A 1924-nucleotide genomic window follows, 5' to 3' on the forward strand; every position below is an offset into this window, starting at 1 on the left:
TAAGGATTTACACCCTCGGAAACCCTGTACAGGGTCGCTATGGGTCGGAACCGACTCGACGGCACTTAACAACAACAACTTCCCACAGATGTAGTCAGTTTATTTCCTGTGTATTCCATCTCATGAGGTCCATTTGTATAATCGCCTTTTAATGTTGTTTTAAAAAGGTATTTGCAATGAAGAAGTCATTGGCCTTGCAAAATTCTATCAAGCAATCTACAGTATCATATCTATCAAGAAGGTCTTATTTTCCAGCTACTGATCCTCTTCCTCTTTGTTTCCACACTTTGTATTCCAATCACCAGTAATTATCAATACATCTTGATTACATGTTTGCCAATTTCAGCTTGAATAAATTGGTAGAATTTTTAAATTTTATCATCACTGGCTTTAGTGGTTGCTGCATAAATTTAAATAATAGTGATATTAACTGGTCTTCCTTATAGATACATGGATATTATTCTATCATAGACAGTGTTGTACTCAAGATCAATCTTGAAGTGTTCTTTTTTATGATGATCATTACACTATTCCACTTGAATTTGTCCTTCCCTTGGTAAATCATATGATTGTCTGATTTGAAATGATCAATACTTGTTCAGTGTGGTGTTGTAGGATAAGCACTGGATTGCAAGATAAGTTTGAACCGCAAAGTAGGTGATTCATATTCATCAGTGGGAACCATGGGTTGCTGAGTCAGAAATGACCCAATGGCACTTAACCATCAAAATCATCAATGTCTACAATATAGATGAGGATGTGTTCTATTTCATTTTTGACAACTTTCCATTTTCCTAGATTCCTACTTTGTACACTCCATATTCTCATTAATGGATGTTTGCAGCTGTCTCTTCATTTTGAGTTTGTGCTCCATTAGCAAATGAAGGTCCCGAAAGCTTCACTCCATTCGTGTCATCAAAGTCAACTCTGCTTTGAGGAGACAGTCTTCCCTGTCATGTTTTGAGTGCTTTTCAACTGAGGGGCTCATCTTTCGGTACAATATCTGACAATATTCTGTTAGTCACAATGTTTTCATATTCTGGCACTATATCTGACAATGTTCCACTGCTAGTCATAAAGTTTTCAGTGGCTAAACATTCAGAAGTAGCCTGCTTCTTCTTCCTAGTCTGTCTTAGTCTGGGAGCTCAGCTGAAATGGGTTCACCATGGGTGACCCTGCAGGTATTTGAAATACTGGTCTCTTAGCTTTCAGCATCACAGCAACAATACAATAAACAGATAACAGCTTTATTTGCAATAGGCCCAAAATGAAAACAATCCAAATATCCTCCAATGAGTAAATGGTTAGACAGTGTGGCACCTCCATATCATAGAATGTTGTTTTTAGTTGCCCTCAAGTAGCCTCATAGTAACCTCAAATGACAGTAGAACTGCCCCATAGGGTTTCCTAAGCTGAATCTCAGAAGCAGATGAGCAGGTCTTTCTCCCTAGGAGCCAATGGGTGACTTCCAACTACAAAGCATTTAGTTAACAGCCTAGGGCTTAACCTTTGTATCACCAGAGCCTGTTAGATGATGGAGCACTGCTGAGTAATCAAAAGCATCCAGCTAGCATGCAACAACCTAGATGAATATTCAAATAAATATACTGTGTTAAAAAAAAATCAAAATAGTATATGATTTCATTTATATAACACTCTCAAAAAGCACAAACATTATATAAATGGAGATTAGTGGTTACCAAGTCATGGGGGTAGGAGGGAAATGTGTGTTGTAATCAGGCAACATGAAAGCTCCTGGGAGTATAGGAAATGTTCAACATCATGTGAATGTCAATATCCTGGTTTTGATTTTGTACTAGTTTTGCATAACTATTGATAGAAACTGGATAAAGAGTACATAAGATTTTATAACTGTATATGATTCTCTTTTAAAAGTTTAACTTAAAAATCTAATCATGCAGCA

This window comes from Chrysochloris asiatica, unplaced genomic scaffold (assembly GCF_000296735.1).
Source record: "Chrysochloris asiatica unplaced genomic scaffold, ChrAsi1.0 scaffold00004, whole genome shotgun sequence".
In the NCBI taxonomy this organism is placed as follows: Eukaryota; Metazoa; Chordata; class Mammalia; order Afrosoricida; family Chrysochloridae; genus Chrysochloris; species Chrysochloris asiatica.